Below are 27,633 nucleotides of genomic sequence, written 5' to 3'. Positions count from 1 at the left end.
AGAAGAATGGATACAGAAAATGTGGTACATTTATAAATGGAGTACTACTCAGCTATTAAAAACAATGGATTTATGAAATTCTTGGACAAATGGATGTATCTGGAGGATACATCCATTGGGTGTTGTAGGCAACCCAATCACAAAAGAAGTCATTAGATATGCACTCACTGATAAGTGGATATTAGCCCAGAAACATAGAACAGGCAAGATACAATTTGCAAAACTGAGTCTACTTCTAACAACTTCATCAAGAAAGCAAGATTACTTACTCAATGGGGAAAAAAAAGATGAGTATTGTCAAAAACAGAACTTATAAAATATATAAATTATACATACTGCAGAGATCAGAACATTTGTATTTGGATAAAAAATATTTTGTTCTGCTGTATGTCATTCTCAATATGATACACATTATATGTATGACCCGGCGAGTCCTCCCATTCATCTTACATGTTAACACCCTTTGTTTCATGACACCAAAATCCAAATGCATTTGAGGTACTGTGTGAGTTAGGAACCATCTTTCTGTAGGTTTCATTAAGAGGGGAAAGTGCAGTGATGAGGATGAAGACGGTATAGCCAGCTCTAAAATACTATCACTCTGAACCTTGGGACAAAAATGTCAAGGTTCACATTGAGTTGAGTCCAAACATGCATTTATACTGGGGAGAGAGAGTGGGGGGAAGTAGAGGGGAGGGGAGGGAGGGGAGGGAGGGAGGGAAAAAGGAAGTGAGGGAAAGAACATGAGAGTATTTGTCTATGGTAGAGTCAAATAGCCAGTTTTGGTGAAGTTGATACTTCAGGTTTTCTGCTCATTACATTTGGGGCAGATGGCTTCTGGCTGGTGAGTCTTGTAATAGTGCCAGGGTAACAGCTACCTGGATGGTATCTGTGAACGCGAAAAGATTTTATTTTGTGCCTTGAAGCTTGTCTTTTTTCTTTTATTTAACTTTTCAATGCTGGGGAATCAAACCTGGAGGTTTGTGTTGTAGGCAAGCACTCTTTCGCTGAGCTGCACCCCAGCTTTCTCAGTCTTATTCTCTGGAAAGCCCCTACTCATGCTGGATGCTGGTTTATGGCCATTAAGCATCACCTGATATGGTTGGCTCTCACTATATTATTCTATGTACTGACTCCAGAGGGCATCTGTTAATTATGTGCTTTGTACTTAACAAGTTGTGGATGTCGCAAACCTATTGACAGCTTCTCTACCATCCTCACCAAACCTAAGTAGCAGCAACAGCTGAAAAATGTCATTTAGACATTGTAAAGCCCTAGGAAGGCTATCTTTATTCTAAATTTCAGAATGAGGCAAATGATTTACTCTTGGGTTCAGAATAGATATATAAACCAGCCACTCAAAGTGAATTCTAGGGACCATTGACAAAATTTGTTTTGGACTAGATGTGACCATGTAAAAAAGCTGTCTGGGAGTCCTTAGAACAATCCTAGAGCTATCAAGGTAAATCACTCACTCTTGGGATGGAGCAAGACCAGCAACACAGCAAAACCAAAAGAAATGGGTTCCTTGAAAGCATTGCAAGCCATAGGGTATGACCTCTTAAACATGGACTGACTGACTGTTGTACTTTTAAGTTACAACCACCAATATGTGCTTTATTGAGCAAGTCGGTTTTAGTCATGATTTTTGTTCATTGCAGCAGAAAGCAATGTGAGCTGCTCATGCCATGGTAAGGTAGGACTCTCCCATAGAACTGCAGGCTCACATAGCCATCCAGGCCTCACATTATAAGCTTTCTGGGCTCAAGGATTCATATTTCCAATATTGTGCAATATTGTCACTTAGCAGACCTTTTCTTCTCATTCTTAGTTCATACTTCATAAATACTTCATAACAGACAATAAAGAAACCATATCAAATAAGTGACTGCATCACTCAGGTCAGAGCTCATCCCTTTATCAATTATTTTGTACATTTTTAACATTGGACTTGATTCTCCTTGCAGTGTTCGCTCTTCTCAATTTAGAATTAGACATTTCCCAAGCTCATTTAATCTTCTTTTCCTCGCCTTCCCTAAGTATACAAACAATGCATGTTATAAAAGTTTATATGACACATAAATCGAAAATAAAGATAAGCAGTGCACCTCCATTCAATATTTGCTCTGTCAAGAGTTATCAATGTAGAACTCAAATGGACAATTTTGTCTTTATTTCTTTATTTCCCTGTCCATCCTTATCACCATCTCTTCTAAGAAAAATACATATAGTATAAATATAGCATATAATGTTAGTCATCAGAGCAATTATTTTATTTCTCTGTTTCAGACTGAGTAGACATTTTAATCTAGACACTCTATCTACTAAATATTTATTGTACCATATACTTGCATAGGGATGAAGCATAGCTAATTCCTGAATATAAGTTATAACACTGACCTTTTTCTGAAATAGAAAGGAATGCCTATATTTACTGTATGGCAAAAACAAAACAAAACAAAACAAAACAAAACAACAACAAAGGTTGCAAGGTTCAGTTGCAGGGAATACTTCCAAAGACATTCCAAATAGAAAAACCTTGTGAAAATAAAGGTAACGACTACAAAAATACAAGAAAAAAAAAACACCTATTGTTTGATTCTCATTGCATTAACACACACACATACACACACACACATACACACAATTCCTGATTTTTAATAATTACAGAGATCTGCTGCCTGGAACGCCTAACTGATAATTCCTCCTAGGTAGGTCTTTGTTTCAACCACAACACGAGATGAAAAGGAGGGATTTGGAGAATGAACCCTTGAAAAGGAGTGCGATAATAGCCATTTGGTCACATGGAGCTGAGGAGTCTGGGGCTGGCTTCAAGCCAGCTTGTAAAGCAAGGCTACTTCTTGCACTTTCTAATTGTATGCAGCCCCACAGGTTTCAAACCAGAACTTAAAACTACAGGCCCAGAGAACACACCTGAAATTCGCCATGGTTCCTTCAAGCCATCATGCCTTCCAGTGGCATAAATGATAAATGGCAAAGGGTTTAAATCCAATTGGGCCCCCAAATTGCCTGCCAAAGTAAATCGATGTCTTTGGATGTAAAGAAAAGCAGTGCTTATCCTTGGTGGACCAAATTGTTGTCCATTCCAGAGTGGCATTTGAAAAGCTTTTAGTCTGACACTTTTACACCAGTTTTGTACTCTCACTTAATAGGGGAAAGTTGAAAGCAAAAGCCAACAGAAGCTCCAGGAAAACCAACCCATTGGAATCTTAGGCTTACTACTCAGAAATCTAAGTGAGTATTTTGCAGGCATGTCCCCAGTATTGAGAGCAAACCAATTTCCCAACTTCAAATTTTAAAATCAACTCCCAAACTCTGATAGGGATTAAGTATTAAAAAAAAAAAGTCAAAGCTTATGGCCAAGACCCAAACACTGGAACCATGCACAACTTAGCAGCGTCTATTGGGTAAATCTATGCTAGGGTTACACTGTAGAGTCTGGAATCAGAAAGGTGTGAATCTAAATCCCAGGAGTGCCATATGCTATATTAAAATCATCAATTTAGTAATATTTGGATGAGTCTATCTCTAATTTCATTTTACCACCTGATAAAAAATAAAAGCCAGGTAAGGCTGTGCGGATTATTAGTGGAGAAAATGCACATGAAACATTCAGCAAAGCGGTTGGGACATCGTAAATTACACGATTCTTCTATTGTATACTTTAATGTGATGTTAGAGATGGGGCTGTGGCCTAATTGTTATTTGGCAGATCCACTAAAGAGCTATGATATGTTATTTGGCATCAGTTTATTCCCAGGCTTTCTTCTCAAAATGAAATTTAGCCTTTGAATAATTGCATGAGAAATTTGGGTACCATTCTAGAAATTAAGTAAAAGTGAACAGAAATGTAATAACTATCTTTTAATAAATCTTTCAAGTAGAAATAGAAACAGATTATCAAGCTATCAGAAATAAATCTTTTCAAACCAGAACAAGTCATGATTTCCCTGGCTACTGTGTATATTTTTTTCCACAATTAACTTCCATTGCAATAAATGAATATCTATGAAACACAATTTATGAAAAGTATGACTACCTTTTTAAAAGGTGTTCCTTTTGTGGCAAATACTGTGTTCTGTGATTATTATCCCCCTTCCACTTGGCTTAATGCTCCCACCTTTCTCCTGTCCCATTGTACAGATAAGGAGAGTGAGACGGACACCATTAATACTCCGTAGGAGACAGACCTCTCTTTTTCTAATTGTGCCCTGCTCTGCTTTACCCATTTCCCATCTTCTAAAAGGAAACTCTCTATGTCACAGAGGCAAAATTCATGTTTGCTACTTTGCCCTTTAATCAGTTGGGCCTTGGGGATGAATAAGCCACCCTGTACATTCCTCGTTTTGACAGCTAAGAAAAACCATCTCATGACAAATTATTTGAGACACATGATTGTCTATGTGTGTCCTTGTTTTTTTTTCCAAAACATTCTTGTCACAGTTTTGTCTTGCTCACTGAGATAGGGTCTCTTGTAACTCAGGCTAACCTTCAACTTGATACATAGCAAAGATAACCTTCTGTCTCCAGCTTCCAGTTGTTGGGATTACAGGTGTGTCCCATTATGCTGGGTTTCTGCTGTTCTGGAGATCCACCCCAGGGCACGCTAAGCAAGCCCTCTACCAACCAAGCTGCATGCCAGTCCCTCTTGCTGTAGATGTAACTGTGAATAACTCATTCTCAATTGTCTTTTGTTTTTATAAATAGAGCTCATCTTTTGTGGGTGGAAAAGATGGAAAAACCATCACTAGATGAGAAGAAACTCAGTTTCCTGACTTTGGCACATTGCTTTATTTCTCTATAAAGCCACATGAATTGAAACCCAGATACTGAATAATAAAGCCCAGATTCTGGCATGTCATTCTTTTTAAAAATGTGTCACAATAAAGCTCACTGCATAATACATATCTCAAGGGTACTTCATAACTATATTTCTCTTGGCAGTAAGGTAGACTCATGCTTTTAGGAACCCTTAGCCTTCTATTTAGCTTTATAAAATGTCATGGTTGGCTACACCATTAAACACAGATGCTCTGTTACATCTGCAGTGACTTTTCTAGATTCCCTACCTGGATCATTACTGTGAAAGCCCAGAGGCTTTGGGCTGAACATAAAAACTTTACAGACCCCCTCCTGGGACACCCGATTGTAGATTAGAACCCAAGTTTCAGGTTACACACCCGAAGTGCCAATCACCACCCATTGCCCTTCTCTTCTTTAAGCAGAATTTATTCAGAGAAACAGAAAAATATAGAAAACCTATTTGTGGGGAGAAAAAAGTATGGGAGGGAAATGTGTTTGTGGAAAAAATATATTCTGTAACCTCAGATTTTCCAAGTCTTTTGGAGTAGTCAGAAAGAATCCTCGGAGAGGAGAGCCAACTTTATGTGCAATGTGACAGTTCCAATGACCAAATCACTTATTAAGGAGAAGCAAGGAGAAAGCTTAGAAGCCAAGTTTCCTGATGAAATAAAAAGGCATGCATTTTCTTTGCAGAGAGATGCTAAAGCAAATTGCCCTCCTTCAGGATAACAGTATTTCTGTCAGCTGTACAGCTATCTAGAAAGAGAGAGTGCATTCAATGTACAAGGGAAACACTTCACCCAGACAAATTAAGGACCAGAAGACGGTAGCTTCTTGCAGGTGAAAGAAAGAAAGCATCATCAAGCCAGGCACGTTCGAAACACTCAAGAAAATGTCTCTGCTATTCCTCTCCATATATAATATGCCATATGACACTACAGTTAAATCTGCTGCTCAAAAAAAAAAAAAGTACATCAAGCTGTTGGTTTCTGAGAGATTTGGGCTGACGAAAAACAACAGGACAGAAAACAGCGTAGAAAGAAAGACCTTGCAAGGAAATAATACTGTATAGTTAGTTCACAGACCAGGAGTTAGCACACATTCTCTGCAGCCAGGACCTGGAACCTGGATACAGAGCAGCACACCCGGAGATCCACAATACAGCTTCAGGTAGTTGTTAATGGCAAGAGGGAACTGGAGCACACAGCCACAAGTTACATAGATCCCGGGCATATCTTCTGCATCTTTCTGTCCTGCGGGAATGACTTGGGGCGCTCTCTCTCTCTCTCTCTCTCTCTCTCTCTCTCTCTCTCTCTCTCTCTCTCTCCATCAACAGGCACAACAAATGCAAATCCAATCCTAGCCTAGCAAAATGCAGAGCCGACCACCATACTGTGTTTTACAATAATCTCCACAATGCCAATTATTCACAGTCCCTCAGTTCTGTTCACACAAAAGATTGCAATTTGAATCTTGCCTTGCACAGGTTCAGCTCGGTCGGAGCTGGTAACCAGGCGTACAGTCTGTTTTAAGATTTACGGATCGCTGGGGAGAGTCAGTTGGGGGGTGGGGATGGATAAATTGCCCTGTACATACCTCGTTTTGGCAGCTAAGAAAAACAATTTTATGACAAAGAGACTTGTTCTTTTCAAAGCTCACCCAACAAATGAAACTGACAGAACGAAACCTGAGAAACTTTAGCAACCACGGAAAGCAGCCCTCCAAGGATCAAGGTAAATAATTGATCCCTCGGGTTCTGTTTCATCTTTTAAGCTATTTTGATCATTAAAGGGAAATTGTGGAATTTGTCAGAAGCCTAAACACTGACACACTGACTTCTAACAGCAAGTGCATATTCCAAGCTACAGATATATTTGCCAATCTTATTCAACAACAATTGGCTGTCAAGCCAGGAAACTTACCGAGCACAAAATTAGGGAACAAAGCAGGGAGGAGGCAGGAGACACTGAAAGCAGCTTTCCCGTTTCCTTGGTGCCAGATTCTCCTGTCTCCTGTCCGGTTCACACTTGCGTTGATAACTAAGACTCCGGCAGAACTCACTAGCGGAACCTGATGAATTATAAAACAGCCCCTCCTAGACGCTCATATTTTACATCACAGGGGGTGACCATGCAGCATCCTCAGTGGCTGGGTACATATATTTCCTTGTAACTCATCCTGAAGAAGATAACAGCTTCAGAGGCAGTGACAGTAATTGGTGTTTGGGATGTACCAGTACTAACCAATAGGATGCTTTCCCACCATCCATACAGCACTCTCATTCTCCTCGCTTGTATTCCCCTATACCTTGTTAAGGTGGATCCACCCAAACCAGTGGGGAGAAGGCAGAAACAGCAAAATGTGGAGAAGAGCCCCACATCAGAGAGATGCATATATATATATATATATATATATATATATATATATATATATATATATATGCATGCATATAGAACTGTGCTATTTGGGGTTTTTATAATCGTTCTGTAAAGACCCAGCCCTGCAATGGCACAGTGTGCCATAGTGCATCAAATACTTCCCTTCTGCCGAGTCTCTCAGTGACCAGGAAGGTTTCAGAACTGCCAAATACCAGAGATTAGAGGCCAAGGAACTTTTGGTGCTTGCTGAACTTGGAGGAGACAAGTAATCCTAGAGACTAACAAGTCCACCCTGCTCATTGTGTCTGTAAAAATACTGTGGCGAGAAAGGTAATGACTTGCCCAGGTCACACAATTCATAATCCCTAAGTATGATAGGAACTTGAACCTAAGCCTGGGTCTTCTGATATCAAGCACTAAGTCTTTCTATCCTCCTATGCTGACCCCAAGAATAGAAGCCACGAAAACTGTAAACTATGGAAATGAAAAATGATATTATTAAACAAGAATTATTAAAAGGAGGATGTGAGTATCATGCTTGAGCCTTGTTTCACATCGGACAAAGGTTAGTTTGATGTGGGAAGGTTCATCAGGTATCAATTCCCCTAGAAAGCGCATTTTGAATAATAACGACAAGTGTTTAGTGGGCACACATGCTAAGTGGTTTTCTAAATGCTTAGCATACATCAATTCATTTTATCTTTAGAATGCTCCTAAGTGGGTCCTAGCATTAAAAAATACATTAAATATGGAAAAAATATGAGATTCAGAGAGAGCAACCAATCTTCTAGACAGGATCACACATCAACTACCCAGCAGAAGTGGAGTCATTCTCTAGACTGTTCAGTTCAGAGCCCACACGCCCACATACTGTCCTACCATAGAAATCACCAGTGTTAAACTGCTCACAACTGATGGGCAATGGACACACTTATTGATGATGATCTTTTGTAGAAATAATAAGATAGTGGTTGGTGATTAATTGATTATTTTTTTAAAGCTCCACCTCTGCCAGTAACCGATGATATAAGCTGTTGTTTTATTTATTATGGGTACACTCATGTCTACCTCAAAAAAATCAAGCAGATTATATCAGAAAAATAGTACCCCCCTTTTTTTTTAATAACATGTATATATAGACTGGTAGTATTGTTCCTATCACACTTCTGTTATGAATATTTATATATGGCTTTTCTTTTCTCCTAAGTATCTTTTAAATGTCAGTTGTTCTTTGCCAAAAAAGTCTTCCTGGATGTTATGAAAGTACAGGAGGAAATCCAGAGATGTCTGGGATTCATGCTGACTAGGATGTGGGTATCTTGTGAGAATGGAAGACCACAGGGGTCTTGCTCAGGGCTGCAAAATCAGTCATTTTTTTCTCTCAACTTCACCCATTCCTTCTATTCCAATCAGCTAAGCTCACTAACTTCTTTCTACTTTATCAAATGAACTTGCCAGTCTAAGGAAGCATATTTACAGTATGTTTCCTATCTATTCTGATGCTACACTAATAACTTTTGACCTTCTTTCAGATGAACATCTGTCATCAATCCCATAAAAATCTAATGAATTTTTGCATGAACCCATTATTTCCTATCATTAAATCAAGGTGTGCCAGGAGAGACAGGCATCTCTCTTGTCCAACTCCTCTGAAGTCAGCATAAATTATTATACTTGCTATTAAAAATTGCTATCTGGGGGCTAAGAAAATGGCTCACCTGTTAAAGCAATTGCAAAGCAAGTATAAGAACCAGGTTTGGGATTCCCAAAGCCCATGTAAGTGCCAGATGGGTATAGCAGCCCACTTGCAATTTCCACTCTAGAGACAAGAGATTCTCCAGAGCAAGAAGGCTAGCTGTATATTAGCTATTCTGGTTAGCTCTAGGTTCAGTTGTAGGACCTTGCTTTAATGTGGAAAGTAATGAGGAACTGGCCATAGCCTTAGGCCTCCATATGTGTGTGTGCGCACACACACACACACACACACACACAAATGCATCCATAAACATGTGAATGTACAAACACACATGCATACCATTAATACGTTAGAGGAAAAGGAAACTGCTTTCTTTAGGTGGGGTACAGGTACATACCTATTACGCTTAGCACTTGGGAGGTAGAAATGGGAATATGACAAATTCAAGGCCAGCCTGTGCTACATAGCAACAACCTGTCTTTTAAAAAGGATGGGTGGGGGAAGATAAGAGAAAAAAGAAACTGGTGTCTTAAAGGTATGCAATCATCATTCCTTGGTAAACCTCAGGGTTGGTTAAATCCTGGGGCTTTAGCGATGCTACCATGCTATATAGAAAATGCAAGTCTATAATGACAGACTTTCACAGCCCTCTAATTTCCAAAGAATGACTTTGTTGCCAACTTCATTTGATCACATGCAGACTACCCTCTCCTTATTTTAAACGTTCTCTAAGTAAAATATGCCCAGTCAAATGCATACACGCATAAATGCAAGCATACACATGTGAATGTGCATGCACACATACATGCACACCATTAACCCATATACATGAGAGGAAAAGGAAACTGCTTTCTTTAGGTGGGGTACTGGTACAAACCTATTATGCCCTGACCCCACTTTTATGGCCATTCTTAATACTAAGCTGTATAGAAGCAAACATATGTAATGTAATTGAGGGTGTGGGAAGAATTGAGTATGTAAGCTCATAAGCAAAACCAAGTATAAACACCATGTGTAGCAAAGAGCAGGTGACAACTATGTTTTCAAGATCAGTAGCTACTTCCTTTGTGTGTGTGTGTGGGGGGGGGGTTGTTAGTCAACCATTACCTAGTCTGGTTTTTACAGTTATTGCCAGTTTCTTTGCTTTGCTACGATCCTCCCAAATCTCCCTGAAGCTACTCCTTTTCTTTTAAAAGTACATCGATTTATCTATTTTTGTGCATGCACGCCATGGTGCATGTGCCAAAGTCAGAGGACAGCCCCAGGGAGTCCACTCTCTCCTCCTACCATATGGATCCTAAGGGATTAAACTCATCAGGTTTATAGCAAGTGCCTCTACTTGTTTGGCCATCCTGCCAGGCCTCCAGAAGCCATTTCTGTTTTTTCCATTCTCCTCATCACTTAGCTTCTCCACTGGAATGCCCCGTGAAAAATGAACACAGGTGAGCATTTATAACTCCCACATATTTCTCAGCCTCCCTTTGATGAGTAATCACACACCTTTACACAAATTCATTTGTGACTACTACTTCATGTCACCAATTACTCTCAGACATAATGAGTTATATAGAGCCTTAAACTTATACAGATATGAGTATATATATATATATATATATATATATATATATATACACATATATATATATTACATAACATTAGTGATGGTGTTAATATTTATTGGGTAATTAATACGGGCTGGTGATAAGCTAAACCTCACATTTCTCATTTAACCCTTCCCCCCACAATACCTTTTTGAAATACATTCTATTGCCTCTGGTATAGGAGAACACTCTGGTTAGAAAGAAGAGGTGGATCTACTCACACATGGCAGTCAGAATAATTATCAAAGGTTAAGACTGCAGAGCCTCAGTGGGTAAGAGCACCCGACTGCTCTTCCGAAGGTCTGGAGTTCAAATCCCAGCAACCACATGGTGGCTCACAACAATCCGTAACGAGATCTGACTCCCTCTTCTGGAATGTCTGAAGACAGCTACAGTGTACTTACATATAATAAATAAATCTTAAATAAAAAAAAAGACTGCAGAGCCTATTTCTTGCTATTATACCCATAGCTTGTAGGAAATTGAAACAGCAGAGAATATACTGTGTCTACTTTCACACATATATTCTTTCCTTGGGTGACTTTACTGTCACTGTACCATGAATATTGCTCTTCTTAAGGTAAATGATGACATCTTCATTGAGACAATCAATGGCCAATGTGTAGTCCTGTTTATGTGACCTCTGCTAAGCACTTGGCGGAATCAATTTTTACCTTACTAAATTAATCTTTTTTCCCCTTGTTTCCTAAACTCCTTGATTTTTCTACATTATATGTCCATTCTACTTTTTAAAATTTTGAGTGCATATGTTCGTGTGTGAGAGCATGCTGTACACATGCACATGAGCCTGAAGACCATATTGGGGCATCAGGTGTCTATCACATCTGCCTTACTACTTTAAGACAAGGTCTCTCAGTGAATCTGGAAATGGACTAGTATCTAGTAAACACCAGAACAGTCATCCTCCTGTCTCTGTGTCCCACAGTGCTGGGGCTCCAGGCAGGTCTATGTGACTACCCCCAGCCTTTTAGCTTGAGTGGTGGGAGTTTAAACTCAGATCCTCATGATTGTGCAGACGGTGCTCAGACAACGGAATCATCTTTGCAGTATCCGTTGATCCATTCTTCTAAGTATTCTCAACTGAGCCGTCTACATCCCAACCTTTCAAACACAAAGTGCCCTACCACTTATCATTAGACCTTTTTGGTTACAGTTACTCTTAGTGTCAAGGTTCAAATGACATTTCTGCCCTACCCACCAAACTCTCATATCTACCATTCTAACCTAAGCATTTCCACTTGATTATTTGAAGTCAAACTCTTAGTTTCCTCACCAAATATGCTCTGTTTTCAGTATGAGTGTTTTTGTGTGTGCACATGTGTGTGCATGTATAGAGGCCAAAGATCAACTCTGGATATTATTCTCCAGGAGCCATGTATTTCTATTTGTTTGTTTGTTTGTTTGTTTGTTTGTGTGATTGATTGATTGATTGATTGATTAGGCAGGGCCTCTCATTAACCTGGAGTTTGCTGATTAAGGCTGATTAAGCCCCAGGGATCAGTCTGTCTCTCCCTTCCCAGTATCAGAACATCATACCCTGTTATTTCACATGGATGTTAAGGGTAGAACTAAGGTCTTCATGTTTGCATGGGAAGTACACTTTACTATCCCCTCCACCTCTTGGTGTGGAACTTTTCAATAAATAATATAATCACTTAGCTGTGCTTGGTCAAAACCTCAAAATGTTGTGTCTCTTCTTACCTTACACCCCAAACCTTATTGTCATCAAATGTTGTCTTTAAAATATATTTTGAGCCTTTCCCACCTCCATTTCTATACCTCCCTTATTTAAACCACCATCATCTGCCATGAGATTTCTTCGATGTCCTTCTGACTGACTTGCTTTGGCCAGCACCTTTCCTACAATCTCTTATCCATCCTGCAGCCAGAGTCAGGCCCAGCTCCTCCTCTGGGGCTTCCCACAGAGCATCTCATTTCACTCAGGATCTGTTTCTCTGCTGCAGGTGGAAGCCTCTGGCTGAAGTTCCTCCTTGGTGGAGAGACACAGACAGCATAGCCTCCCCTGTTCCTCCTTTTACTTCTGCCTTCCCCACAACCAGCTCTGGACTTGCTCTGTGAGGCCAAAGGTCTGGCCTGCTCTGTCTGTGATTGAACTTCTGAGTCTAGAACATTGCCCACCATATAATACTTATATTTGTGATGTGAATGTGCTTAATGCCTTCAATCCCAGCACTTGGGAGGCAGAAACAGGCAGATACCTGAATTTAGGCCAGGGTACTCTAAAGGTCAAGTTCCAGGAAAGCCAGGCTTACACAGAGAAACCCTTTTTCAAAAACAAACAAACAAACAAACAAATAAACAAACAGTTTTGGTTTCACATATTTGTACAAATCACTTTATTCTTGTAACAGAATTTTTCAATTATTAATTTTCTTAAGAAACAACCAACCTACTCTTGCACTGGTTTGTTCCAAGCATTTCACAGTGTACTTGATCTCTCTCGTGTTTGAATGGACAGAATAATTCCTCAAAAAAGGAAGCACAGATTCAATTTTGTCCTTCTTCCCAATTTACATCTTTAAAGTCCTTATACATAATACCTCACTATGACTTCATTTCAAAATTTAACTCTTGTAGATTGTTAAGGTGAAGTCATCCTGAAATAGAATGAACTCTCAATCTAATGTGCCTGTGCTTAGACATTAGCACTCACACGGTGAGAATACTGACTAACAGCTACAGTTCCACTCCTAAAAACATAAGAACTGGTGAGATCCAGGAGAAGATCCTAAACAGAATTTTTTTTTTTTAGCATCTTTGGAAGAATAGTAATAGAAGAATAAGGACAAGGGCCACTGGTACCTTGACAACTACGGATTAACTTGCTTCAATTTTGACATGAAGGAATTAGTGGGCTGAGATTTAAAGCAAGATCTATATGACTTCAAAATCCATTCACAGTAGCAGAGGTTCCTAGACACTGATCCCTGATCTTTGTGGTCCAAAGAAGAGTAAGAAAAATTCATAGGCTACAGTATTTTCTTACTCAGACAAACAGGCCTTCTTTTGTTATAGGCATAGATCCTTCCTCCTGTTTGGTTTTCAGTCCTATTGCTTTTGCTATTATCTCTTTGCTTCTGAGACTGGTGAGGAGAAAGTTCATAAATCTGCTGAACTATAAGGGCTTATTTTCTGTAATGCTTTTACTCTATAAAATAGAACATTCTGGGAACGGATGTTCTAATATTCCTGTCATAAAACAAATTAAAGAAAGCTCTTCATAGATAGCCAAACTGGGGGATGGGAAGAGAAAAGCTGTGTTCTGAATTAGCTAGAAAATCTCTGCTTTGTACAAAACATCACATTAATGGCCACAATGTCTTATCAGCAATAAATTAATCTACTGTGGTCCCATATGAAGGACATAACTAAGTTAACAATATTTATTACCTCAGACATTGCCTAGTCATGATACCCTCCTCACTCTAGTAAAGATTTCCTGTTTTCTTTATAAAAATCGTGGCTTGTTTTTGACCTGATCCACTTTCTTTTGGGTTCAGGACCTGCGGGCTTGTGCAAATGTCTAAGGATTAAATGAGATCACTTCTGCTAAGTATCTAGAACACCATAAAAGCTCTTAGTAAATGCTAATTCTCTTCTAAGAAAGAGGTAAAGCTTTATGCCCTTGGAAGGGAAATGGCTTTAGGATTAAGGAGATTCAGAGCAACTGGGTAATTCAGTGAGATTGGTCCAGCAGCCCTGGCAAATGGAAATGGACTTTACCCTTTTGCTGAGCATTCAGTAATCTACAGACTATCTATAAAACTGGGGTAATCTACTCTTAGGCATTCATGTTCACTAAATACACATGTATTTATAGAAGTAACTATATATAAGCCATATATAGCTATTACAAATTCCACTGGCATGTATGTATGTGTGTTCTCTTTAGCATCTGATGGATGAAAATGAAAAGCCTCCACACATAAAAGCTCATTTTCCTAATTTCATCACTATTTGACCCATCTATTGCCCTAGGATCCTTAGAGAAAACAAACTTGAATGCATTTCTTTGCCCAGGTTTTATCTTAGATTCTCAGTTAAAGAAATCCCTATGATTATTTATAAAGAGCCAACCTGATATGTCTGGGCACTATATGATCACACTGAAAACTAACAAAGCAATGTAGTTAGCATCAGATTCTTTCTGCCCTAAGAGGCTACAGTTCAGGAAGTAAGGAAAGGGCAAGAGGTAACTGTACAGCGGCGTAACGTGTTATAAGGACTTTATCTATGGTGAACAGTACCCAGTGTAGCCTGTGACTGTGAGGTCATTATAACTTCTTGGAAAATGAGATTATTCATTCTCTCTGTCTCTCTGCTTCTCTGTGGTCTCTTGGTCTCTGTTACTCTGTCTCTGTCACTATCTGTCTATGTGCCTCTCTCTCTTCATGTATGTGTTATATTGTGTTGTATGGTCCATGCATAGTCAGCTATTGGATGTATCACAGGGCCCCCAATGGAGGAGCTAGAGAAAGTACCCAAGGAGCTAAAGAGATCTGCAACCCTGTAGGTGCAACAACATTATGAACTAACCAGTACTCCAGAGCTCTTGACTCTAGCTGCATATGTATCAGAAGATGGCCTAGTCAGCCATCACTAGAAAGAGAGGCCCATTGGACACGCAAACTTTATATGCCCCAGTACAGGGGAACACCAGGGCCAAAAAGTGGGAATGGGTGGGTAGGGGAGTGGGGGGAGGGTATGGGGGACTTTTGGGATAGCATTGGAAATGTAATTGAGGAAAATACGTAATTAAAAAAAATTTAAAAAAAAAAAAGAAAAAAAAAGAGTATGTGGAAGGCATACCCATGTAGAAGCTAGAACAGGACATCTGGTGTCTTTCTTGTAGCTTATTCCCTGGAGACAAGTAATAAGAGATGGAATTGAGATGGAAGCTGAGCATACATAGCTATGCTCAGTGTGTAACATGATGATGAAGATTTGAGGTCGTATCCTCATACTGACAGAACAAGCATTCATATCAATAGGCAATGTTTCCAGTGCCCTTTATACTGAGTCTTAAGTGGACATGGTCTGAACGTATCCTACAAAATTCATGTGTTGAAGACCTAACTCCTATGGCATTGCAGTAGGGTCTATTAAAGGGTGATTTAAGACGGCTCATAGAGGAATCAGTGTCTGTGTTGGAGCCGTGGGTACATGTCCAGAAGAAAAGCCTTACTATAAAAGCCAGCTCAGCACTCTTATCAAGCAATATCTTCTGCATCTTCAGACACAGCAGCAGTGCCCTCCCCAGGGGCAAACCCTTGCTCCTGGACTCATAGACTCTAGAACCTTAAAAAGATAAGGTTATTTATTTGTTTGGTTTTTTGTCTTTAAAGTATATACTCTCGGGAATTAGTATCATCATATAAAATGGGCTAATGTCGATGAGAGGAAAATGACCAGGATATGCTCTAGAGTGAGAAGCCTGTTCCAATAAGCTGGGGAGAAGGGCTTGGTCAAGGAACTCTGGAGAAGTGAAACTCTTGCTGGTTTAGCACTTAATAACCCAGGTCTGGTTGATAAAAACCAAACCAAACCAACTAAATAAGCAAAAATACAAAGGAAACAACAAAAGCCCTTAATTTAATAGTTTAGGAGCTAGGGGAAACAGTGGTACATGCCTTTGATCCCAGAACTTGGGAGACATAGGCAGGCAGATGGATTTCTCTATGAGTTTGAGACCAGTCTGGTCTTTAGAGCTAGTTCCAGGACACACAGGGCTACATGAAGAAACCCTTTCTAGAAAAACCAAGAGGAAAAAAGAAAAGAAAAAGAGTTTAAGAATATAAAAAAATAATCCATTTTCATGAACTTTTTCAATTCAAGGAAAGCTGAAGCAGAAAATGTCAAATGTTTTATAGTTAGACAGTTCTGATTCATTCAAGCGACCTTTGCAGGTTGCTTAATGTCTCTGAATTGAACCTTACTTTCTTGTCTATAAAATGAGCATAATATTATCTATCTTATTCTGCTGCTATATTCTTATGAAATTCAAGATATACAGTATTTTGTTTCTTGTCTGCCCTAAAGTAGACACCAGAGTAAATGTCAATTCATGTGTGAATAATGTTTGTGCCCCTATAAAGAACCTGTGCCATTCAGGGAAACTCCAGTTTCTCACTGGGATATATGTACCTATTTTCTCCCCAGGCCAGTGGTCTCAAAGCTTGGTCAATATCATTATTTAAAGTCATCTGACCATACACACACACATACACACACACACTGTCTGAAATTTTTATATGTATAAATTAGAAACTATACAACAAGACTGTAAAACTATGATATGGTGTAGATACAATAAAGCACATATATTGAGCTTTAAAGACTAACAAAAAATTTAGTAAGAAGAAAAGATCTTAGGCACCTCTAAGGTACACATAACCATTTTCTGAAATAGTGAAAACTCTCTTACAGTAAAGACCCCATTTTTTTTAGTCCTGGAGCAGCAGATAGCACAGATCAATCATTAAAGAAATATCTATAGGCGGATGAGGCAACACTGAACAGAACAAATTATTAACTAACAGAACAAATTATTTCTATGTGTGAGCATGGGGGTGGAGGCCAAAGGACAACCTTGGGCGCCATTCTGCAGGCATCTTCTTCCTTGTTTTTGTTATTATTGTGAGGGGTTTGGTTTTTGTTTTGTTTGCTTGTTTGTTTGTTTGTTTGTTTGTTGAGAGGAGATCTCTTACAGGCCTCAGGCTTCCCAAGTAGGCTAGGTTGACCAGTTAGCAATCCTTAGGGATCTGCTGGCTCTGCCTCCCCAGAGTCAAGTGCATGACATGTTGCTCAGTGTTTTAAAATGTGGGTTCTGAGGATCAAATTCAGGTCTTCTGGCTAAGCCCCCAAACCAGTGACTTTTCAAATTTTAATATAAGTTTTATTTGTAATAATAGAGGAATAAACAACCAAACTATAACTTCCTTTCTTTCTAAAAGTCAGTGGAAAATAGAAAAGAAATTTCCTAGTTTTTTAAACAGGGATAATAATTATGATGGCAAATTGCTGAGCTTTATTAAGGAAAAGGTATTATGCTGATCATTTTCATGCACTCTCCTCTGTCTTTACAATAATCAGGATATCATTACATGTCTGTAGAAGACATTGGACATATTTTAGTTTGTGTACTGCAAACCATGGCCAACGGACCAAATCTGTTGTACTATCTGCCATGATACCATCTACAAGTCTTCATAAATTTTCATAATTTATAAGTGGTTGGGGAAAATTAAAACTACAATAATGTATTATAGCATCTGAAAAATACATGGCATTCACACGTCTGTTCTCATAGATAAAGCTTTCTAGCAACATACATGTGCTTTTCCACTTATGTAACTTCTTTGGATGCTTGTATACTACAATGACAGGGTTCACTATTTCAATAAAAGCACATTCTATGTACAGCTTAAAACTCTTAGCTCAGGTCCTTTAAAAAAAGAAGTTTGTTGGCTTGTTTATGTGAATGGAGTCTCTTGGAATTGTGCAGGTTATAGCATGCACTGTTATAAGTCATACTCACAGCAACATTTTTTTTAAAAGGAGGCTCAACAGGGTTAAGTCACTTGTCTATAGACTTAGACAATAGCTAAGGCACTGGATTGTAGAAAACAATTTTAATACTGACTTATGCCCATGACCAGCTCTTTTCTCTGATGGCCACTTCTGTCTACATAGCTTTGGAGGTCACACCCAATATAATTTTCTCACTGTATCTTCTGTCTTCTCTGCTCTCACACTTTGATTTAAATGTATCCATGGCTCAGGCCAAGGTTAGGTAGGGAACAGTTCAATAACACAGCAGCAGAATCTACTCATCCTTTGATCCTACTTCCTCTGCTCTTTCAAGTACGCATTTGGTTCCTGAGTAGAAGGCTCTGACATCTCTGTCTGGGCAGAAAGTGATGAAGACAGATATGTGATGCTATGCTGGAAGCCTCATTATTGGCTCTTTGCCTACAGAAACTCAACCAGCTTATCTTCTTTCCCAAGGAGCTTCAAACTTACACCGGCTCAGCTGGTTCCTTCCAGATCCTCTAACAAGCTGCTCTGCCCAATTGAGATGTGAAGCTGATATGAGGCTTTTCATATGCTTGTCAGTCTCAGAGAATACCTGGCTTCCTTTCTTCCTAATTCTCATTGTATCAGAGCTTCCTGGGGTCTCTCAACCACTCCTGGATTGTCATCAGCTTACTGTAGACTGCAAAGTACAATGGCATTTTCCTGTCTGTACATGGAACATAATTTATAACCCAGTTATGGTGAGAGCTTTACATCTACACAAACACAACTAACGCTGGCAGGCCATCAATTACATAAGGATGTAAGATCAGGTTTCACATATGGTAAGCTTACTGAATGCTTCCAGCAAATGGGGTTTATTATTTCCATTTTAGAGAAGATGACACTGCAGGATTAAGCAGTATGCACCTGGAGAGTAAAGGGTTCAGGCATTAAACCTTGAGCTCTCTGACTCCTGAGTGTCTTTGCTGTTGAAGTCAGTTTCTTGCATGACAGTTATAAAGAAGAAGAAGAGGAAGAGGAAGAGGAGAAGGAAGAAGAAAAGGAAGAAAAAGAAGAAAAAGAAAGAGAGAAAGAAAGGAAAGAAGGAAGGAAGGAAGGGAGAGAGAAAGAAAAAGAAAGAAAGAAAGAAAGAAAGAAAGAAAGAAAGAAAGAAAGAAAGAAAGAAAGAAAGAAAGAAAGAAAGAGAAAGAAAGAAAGATTGGGATGTACTAATTTGCTACAGTATTATCAATTTCAACAATGGGTAAGATTTCAACAAATTAGTAAATTATTTAAAGCAATGTAATCTGTAAATTCATCTGTGAAATGGGAAAAACAACACAGACATTCTACTTGTATAAAATGTTTAGCAAAGGAAGTCCAGATGAACAGAAACTAGCTTGATAATTTTGGGGGATTTGGAGTGAACACTGAGAGCCAGTGAGGAATTACTAACAGGCATGAAGCTTACTTGGGGGGGGGCAGGGGATGATGAAAATGCTCTAAAATTGATTGTGGCAATGGTTGTATAACTCTGAATATATTAAAAATCACCGAATTACATGCTTTAAAGGAATGAATTTTATGTCATATGAAGTCACGACTAACGTAGCTAAAGCACCTTTCCTAAATAGACAGAGCACAAAGGCTTGCACGGAACAAGAGCTGTGTAGGCAACGCTTTCTGTCATAGTGATCCTGAGCCAGAGACTTGCTACTTTGCCAAACTGATGTACTTTTCCTTACAGAGGTTAAAACTAGACCCCACCCTGGAAGTTGGGTGTGGCCTTGTGTTTGAGCTCTGGCCAAGGGAATGTGAGCTCTGGCCCACATGATAGAACAGAACAGATCTGTCCCACAAAAACATTCCCTTCCCAAGCCTTCGGGTTCTCTTTCTCTCCCATCTGATTCATACAAATCAATCCTTTGTCTTAAAAAAAAAACTTGCTGGAGATGGAGGAACCATAGGGTCAGGGGAAAAAAGGAAGTTCCTAAATTATTAGGCAAAAAAAATTATCTACTGGGCCAAAGGATTAAATTCAGGTTTTAGACTGTGAGAAAGGCAGTTTCTGTCTTGCTCAAATCATTATTCTATTAGGAATGCTGCCCTTAGTGGGTTATGATTAGTTTTAACCCTTCCAATATGAGGATAAATTGGATAGGCTGACCTTGCTAGGTTGGGAGTCCTGAGTAGATATCATAAAGGTTGTCTGGCTAATTTAATTATGATTTTCCTAGTAATGGGCCATCACTGGACATTTTTGAAAGAGTATGAAACTTTTAAATTGCTTGTGTTAACCTGGGGAACTGAGTCCTTGTTTTGCCCTCTAGCCCCTTGAGGACAGGCTAAATGTACAGCAGGTATCATGCTATGAGACCGTGAGCAGCAGCAGCAGCAGCAGCAGCATCACCAACCACAACAACAGGGTATGGTTGCAACAGGCAGCCTAAGTCTGCTGCTCCAGGCTTCTCTCCTGCTCCCCTTCATGGAGGACACTGCACCCTGACCTCTTCCCCTTTAAGAGGGAAAACAATACAAATCAGAGACTATCCAATTGGGTTATGTACAGTTCTTGCTAAGTGCTTTCTAAACTATTATCCATCATTCTATAAATAAGGACGGCAAAAAAAAGAGCTATTATCTTTTCCAGTGAATAATGCCAAAATATTTGCTATTGTCTCTCCTTCTGAGGATTTGCTGTTAAAAGGAACAGGTCTGAGTCATTCTTTAGAGAAGGTGAACAGAGGACATACAGACAAAACCAAAAGGTGACAGAATAGAGGAGTCACTTGTCTAGGTGAGTTTCTTAGGTTTATGAGTCCATTCCCATATTTACGTGTACCAAACTGAGCCAACAACTGTGAGGAACACTGGAAAGCAAAGGGAAAGAAAAGTAGGGGTGCATCAAGATCTTGTAAACAAAGTAACCACTGGCAAGTCTTGAGTATTTGCTGTGACGTTCTTTTACAAAGCTTAATTTTTGGCAAGCCTATCACCTAAGTATGATAACAATGAATTCCATGTCAGAGAGAGGGAAACTGAGGCATGAATGGCTGAATGAAGCAGCATTCCTATGGTCACACAGGTGGTAAATAACAGAGTTGGGCCTGGTCCTGGACCTGAACCTGAGAAATGCTGAATGACTTCCTGCTCTAGGCACTTATGACTCTAGACCAATGGATGCATTTTCACAGACAATAGAGTTTCTGGAGAATCCAGAGTTTCATAGTGTGCCCAACGTCAGTAGCCTGTCTGTGAGGAAGTGGATGTCTGCACTCAGACATGTTGAATGGCCAAAAGAACAAAACACACACACACACACTTTTGAGTGACCAAAAGAACAAACACACACACATACACACACACACATACACACACACACACACACACACACACAGCAACAACCACAACTGCCACAACAAAAGGGCCATTGAGGGAGTTTAGTGGTTAAAGAAGATTACCATTGAGTTTTACAACCTGAGTTCAATTCCCAAGACCCAAATAGTAACACACACACACACACACACTAATTTTTTTTCTACTAATAAAAGGAGGTTTAAAGAAGAAAGGCCATTGCCCTGGGCTTAGAGACTAGACTGCCTAGACAGAATTCATACTCCATTCATTGACTGAGACTCACAGACTGAAAATCTGACATTTTAGGTAGAAAATATGAACTTCCAGATAGAAAGCGTTAGATACATTGCTGAAAATATCTCCCCTTCCTTAGCACATCAGCATAAAAGAAGAAAAAGAAAAGAATCTGAAATTCTTGCTTCTATCTACTTGCCAGGCAGTTCCCGTTTCTCTCTCACATCATGGCCCCATTGTGTCTCTAGTGCTCCTTAGTATGCTCTATTTAAGCCAGATGGGGCAGGAATATTTTAAAGTGAGTTCAGTAGCCTAAGAGACTTCATAGATATATAAATAATGAACACTTCAGCAACTGGGAAATCAGGTGGGAATGAGTTTACCAAGTGAGCTGGGAGAACAGCTGAAAGTCTACTCTGATAAAAGTTGGAATGTTCCCAGGGTTCATATAACATGTAACCACACTTCCTTCTCCTTAGAGTAAACCAGGGCCTAGTGAGGAACCAGCTAGGAAGCCCGGACAAAGGGTTCAGAGAAATATGCTGTGGCCCTTTCTGCTGAGCCTCACCAATATGTTCAAAGGGTACTAAGCAGTCAATGGATGTGAGGTATGAGTTTACTGGCTATAAAACAGACATTTTCTTTTTTTTTTTAATTTTTTTATTAGGTATTTTCCTCATTTACATTTCCAATGCTATCCCAAAAGTCCCCCATACCCTCCCCCCACCCCCCTACCCACCCACTCCCACTTTTTGGCCCTGGCGTTCCCCTGTATTGGGGCATATAAAGTTTGCAAGTACAATGGGCCTCTCTTTCCAGTGATGGCCAACTAGGCCATCTTTTGATACATATGCAGCTAGAGACACAAGCTCCGAGGTACTGGTTAGTTCATAATGTTGTTCTACCTATAAGGTTGCAGATCCCTTTAGCTCCTTGGGTATTTTCTCTGTACTCTACCTAACTCATTCTATGAAGCCACAATTACTCTGATACCTAAACCACAGAAAGATCCAACAAAGATAGAGAACTTCAGACCAATTTCCCTTATGAATATCGATGCAAAAATACTCAATAAAATTCTCGCTAACCAAATCCAAGAACACATGAAGACATTTTCAAGTGCTGATTCTCTCCTTCCTTTGAGTCTATGATCCATCAAGACTGAATTTAAAAGAAACTGTAAGCTGAGTCAATTCTCTGTGAAGGGTTATGAAAACATACAGGAATCAGCTGCAATGTAATAAAGTGTTTCTCCTGTCTGGTTTGCAATCAGGCCCTGGGAATACAAACACAGAGCTAGCCCCTGCTCTGAAGAAGTTCATGAGCTTCTAGGAGAGTTATGTATTCACAAATAAAATGGAAAAAATTACATCTATGAACATAGAAGAATGTGCATGAGCTGTTCAGTGAATAAAAGGGTGGGAAGAAGGCTGTTTATGCTTCAGTAAATGGGATTTTGTTACCTACCCCTAGAATCCCAAGGGATGTTTACCATCCAGAAGAGTGTATGAGTTCCGGTCTGGATGGAGACAGCAAGGTGAATGGAAACCATCCACAGGGACATAAAGCAACCTGAAGTCTGTGGTTGTGAATGATGCTCGGAAGCTCAATGGAAGGCTGACTCCAAGGGAAAGATGTGACAGGTAAGTCTCAGCAGCACAGGTCACGGGACCCTAAGCAGCAGCCAGGGAAGCTTCTGAAAGCTGCTCAACAGTGTGAACATGGTCTGGTTAGCACTTTAAAAGATCACCTTGGTAACCATGTGGAGGATGGACTGGAGGTGTTAGAGAGAACAGTGAGGGGGCAGATGCAGCAGGCCAGGTGGGAGGGACGAGGCCTGGTCTTAAGCAGCACCAGTGTGGATGGAATGAGGAGGGGACAGATGTTCCCTTGGGGAAAAACTGGGGTGGAGGTAATGAGGACTGGGTTCTACTCCCAGCTTTTATACAATATCCTTGCATGACCTTAGAGAAGCCCTTCTTTTCCCAGATCTTGCTTCCAAACTTGTCAGGTAAAGAGAACCTACATACATGTATTCGGTGACTACTTCTCATTCACCAGGCAGGGCAGTCCATCAGTGAATATTCTAATTCCTTGATTCATATACTATTGGATATAGTAAATTCATCTTTGCTTTTTGCCAGAGCAAATGGAAGTATGGCTGTCTTTTCCTCAGTTCACACCTGCTAAGAATCCCCTTCAAGACAGGAGGGCATTTACTTTAAGAAAGGATTCTTCTATGGGTATGGCTTTTGAGTAGGCTTTCCTTGCAACAACTAAACACGTTCTTTGCACTCAAAACAATCAGTCAGTGGTGATGACACAGGGATTGTGACAGAAAGTAGAGAAGTGGCAAGTCTAGATTTTATATAGGCCAAAGTACCCTGAACAGTGCCTAGCATCCAACTTGGGGCTCAGCAAATGTTCAACTGACATGAACAAAATCAAAATGTTAGAGGAAACGAAGTTAAGTCAAAACAAAACAAAACCAAAACACTTCAAATGTAACTAGCTAGCGAATACATGTCAGAAAACTTATTTTAATATAAGAAGTCATGGTGGTGCACGCCTTTGATCCCAGCACTCGGGAGGCAGAGGCAGGTGGATTTCTGAGTTCAAGGCCAGCCTGGTCTACAAAGTGAGTTCCAGGACAGCCAGGGCTATATAGAGAAACCCTGTCTTGAAAAACAAAAAACAAAAAACCAAAAAAAGTCAGGAAGAATTTCCCCAAACACTGACTTATAAAACAAAATTCTGCAAGGTTTTACAGGTCATAACCACAGTCCTAAAGTCTTGGAAAGTTGATGTCATCCAGTTTGCTTCATGATGCATTTGGTTGGCCAATTCGGATCTTTAAGCCAAGGGGAGCACAGTGTCTGATGCTTTCCCTAAGAAAAAATAATTTTCATTCCTTAAAATACAGCCAGCTGATTAGATTTTCAACATGAGAAGGCCGTACCTGGCAAAGGCGTAGAGAGAATTTGATGTCTTGTGAACAGGGCAAAGAGAGTTCTACTAGGAACCAGCTGAACGAAGTTGCTGACTTGGGAGGTGAGATACTGTATGGAAAAAGCTTTGAAATGGATTAAGCGTTCTAGGTTAACAATGCAGGTAGAAGTAAAAACATGTGCTGAATTGTGATGCATTTTGTGAACAAAGGAGCCTTGGGTATTGATGTCTCAGCTGGAACATATGATAATATATACTTGAAAGGTCTTTGGCTAGTAAGGACCAGTCATACAAGGTGTGGGATAGACATAGTCCTGGGATTGTAAGCCTTATTAGAGGCCAGCTAAGATGGCCACCTCACTGACGACCATTGGACGAAGGAGTTCATGGAGAGACAGCCATTTCTCCTTGAGGCTTTTGGCTGCAGGCTAACTTGGTTGTCACCCAGGCTCTGTAATTCATTACTTATCATTGAACTGGACAATCACTCTACCTCATGTAAGCATGGGTCCTGATGGTAAAGAATGCTGACAATCGGGATTGGTAAATGGAAAGGCAGTGGGATAATTGATGTAAATGCCTTAGTACAGTGCCAGGCACACAACGGGCATGGCAACTATTACAAGTATAATTAGTTTTGCTGAAAAAGAAATGTTCTTTCCAAAAATGGCTAGAATTCATTTCAGACATGTATGAGACTGAAATAAAATGTATGGATGATGAATTTGCAGAAAAGAGAGTGGGTGTTTCATTTTAATATAATTGTGATGTGCTGAACTTCGCAGAATCTTCTGTCAATCATAAGCATTCCTTATAGTAAAATTATTCTGTGAGTGAACTTGGCCCTTATATAGAAGGCTTTACTAAATATGTTCTGCTTTCATATGCCACTGGGGTGCACAGGGCTCTTCTGCATGCTTTGATAATACAAAGAACACTAACGTGGAGGGACCATTTGAATCTCAGCCATCACTTCATGGCTATAAACCCTGGCCATCAATGAAACAAAATACTAGCCTCAGTCTCCATGTTTGTATAATACAAATAATCATCACAATCCAATCATTCGCATGGTTTTGAAAGAGTTTTGTGAGATTAAAATGTATTTTCTGAGTTCTTTCTAAACCTTTATGAGTCTTTTCCAGACTAAAATCCTCGTAGCATGTGACCTCCCAGATATGTGGACTGTATGGTCAGGGTCTGTAGTTCAGAGTCAGCCAGGTGGAATCAACTGGTCTGAGAGAAACAGAGAGTGGGTAAATGATTCCTCCAAACATCTGTTGTTCTTCCTGTGTTTCAGATAGGTGTTTGCCGAGGGCTACAGTGGGTGTCAAGTGTAGCTACAGTAGGAGCAGGATGCATACATCTGAATACACTAAATATCAGAAACTCTCGGGACTGTGGCCAAGCTACAACTTTCCAAAACTCCTCACCAATCACTGCTTCTGAGTGTCTATCTAGAGCAAACACCTAAAGGATTTCAGTAAAGCAGACAGAGACAAAAGTCCAAATAGGTCATGGAAACAGAACAATATGCAAATGAGAAACCAAGGCACATAACTCAGTTATAATCCAAGCAGGCCTTGCAAGATCCAGAGCAGGCACTCAAAGAGCCGGTGTAAAAGGGAGCAGTGGAGGACTCCAGAGTGTATGCAGATGCCCCCACCCCTGTTTGTGTGTGTGTGTGTGTGTGTGTATGTGTGTTAGAACTAAAGGAAATAAAATAATTTATATTCTCTTACATATAAAAAGAAGTTAATTAAGCCAGGTAGTAGCTTAATGAGGAGAGGCACCATGAGACTTTCTCATTTTCACCTAGGCCACTTTACCAGGGGCTCTGGCAGAAGATGGAGCCAAAATTAAGGTGAAGTCTTTTGCTCAAAGTACCAAGAACAGAGGAAAGAAATGTAACTCCAACATAGACCTGGTCAGACCATGATTCCAAGAGTGAGAATTGACTGAAAGAGTGAGCAAAATGTAACAATGATAACCGACACCGGTGGTGGGCTCTTTTTGTCTACTGTGCATTTACAGGGACTTCAATGCCTTTAAATTGCCTATTTTGATGGAGTAATTGAAAAACGTCAAGGGGATTGTGGATTATTTAAAAAAAAAACATAAATGAATAGAACCTCTTATAGTTAAAGGACGGGTTATACCCTTTTTCTTAAAAGATTTTAAAACTAAAAAGATAGAAAATTACCATGATTCCTGAGTACTTAGGTATTGTGACCCAAACAATTGCTTTCATATTCCTATTTTACTTAGAGTAACGGTAAGTAGCTGATAAAGACTCTTACTTCTTATAGTTCTCTTTGAATTAAAATATCAGTTTGGGTTTTTTTGTTTTGTTTTTTGTTTTTTTTAATCACCAAACAGTACCATTTGGGGCACTTAGGAGGAATAGTACACAACGGGATGCCTTATCTTTGTTATATCCTTCTATCAGTTGGCTCTTTGAAGGGAGTAAGCAAGAACCTCTCCTGTTTAGCCACCAGAGAGTTAGCTATGGTTAGAATTTCCAGTTTATAGAGCAGACAGGTCCATGCACAAGTTTTGTCAATCATGAGTTGAGTATCTTTGGGGTTAGTGACTTGACCCTGTTGAACTTCAATCTTCCCATTGGCAAAATCAGGATAAGTAGAAACATCCCTACTAGGGAAGCTATAGAGATCAGAATGTTTTGAAGATCCTGGCAATGCTTAGGACCCAGTAGACATACTGTTGATGTGAGAGGCTCTCTGTATTACCTGTCCAGGCACATCTGCACTCAAGCTTCTTAGAGAGTGAATACATTAGGCAAGCTCTGATCAGACAAAGAAAACCAGGGAGAATGAGACAGTGTTTGTGCAAAAAAAAGTCTTCTTAGCCCAAGATGGGGTGGGGGGGGGATGGAGGGGGTGTAAACAAAGAAGGCAATGTGGCCCTAGGGATATTATTAAAGCAAAAGTCTGCTCAAGTACTCTGGGGCATTAAGGGTGTCGATGAGTCTGCTCCAAGGATAGTACAGGGGTTCATGGGCTGCTTATGTTCA

At 39.8% G+C, this 27,633-nt stretch overlaps 1 protein-coding gene across 7 annotated transcripts in view; it reads right to left on the bottom strand.

Moving 5' to 3' along the window:
* Dlg2 (discs large MAGUK scaffold protein 2) overlaps positions 1–27,633 on the bottom strand; it is a 1,891,758-nt gene that overhangs the window by 190,218 nt on the left and 1,673,907 nt on the right. The window contains exon 1 of one of the 7 annotated variants that reach the window (XM_021169158.2): positions 6,747–7,012. The exons of the other annotated variants lie outside the window; for them this stretch is intronic. The gene's annotated coding sequence lies outside the window, so the exon portion shown is untranslated. Of the gene's footprint in view, positions 1–6,746; positions 7,013–27,633 lie in introns of those variants that run through there. 7 annotated transcript variants of the gene reach the window in all.

Source organism: Mus caroli, chromosome 7 (genome assembly GCF_900094665.2).
Source record: "Mus caroli chromosome 7, CAROLI_EIJ_v1.1, whole genome shotgun sequence".
Lineage (NCBI taxonomy): Eukaryota > Metazoa > Chordata > Mammalia > Rodentia > Muridae > Mus > Mus caroli.
The sequence above is the reverse complement of the archived record's forward strand: the minus strand, read 5'-3'. Positions and strand labels throughout refer to the sequence as shown.